This window comes from Pipistrellus kuhlii, unplaced genomic scaffold, assembly GCF_014108245.1.
Source record: "Pipistrellus kuhlii isolate mPipKuh1 unplaced genomic scaffold, mPipKuh1.p scaffold_m20_p_3, whole genome shotgun sequence".
NCBI classification, from domain to species: domain Eukaryota; kingdom Metazoa; phylum Chordata; class Mammalia; order Chiroptera; family Vespertilionidae; genus Pipistrellus; species Pipistrellus kuhlii.
Genome location: NW_023425529.1, coordinates 18,407,789 through 18,408,001, shown reverse-complemented (window position 1 = coordinate 18,408,001; position 213 = coordinate 18,407,789).

The following is a 213-nucleotide window of genomic DNA, read 5'->3' as shown; positions in this document are numbered from 1 at the left end:
TCCAAAACTGTATATTTCTGCCTAAAATATTGCTTTTAATATATTCCACAATGTTGACACACAATTCTTATATTGTCATTTGTGGGGACTGTTTCTCTGTTTTCTGCGACCCACAGGGAAAGGACAGGATCCGAGTGGAGGAGCTGGGATTAAGAAATTAAGAAAAGAAAAGAAAAAAAAGACCAGGATGCAGAAATAGATACAAGCTGGGAT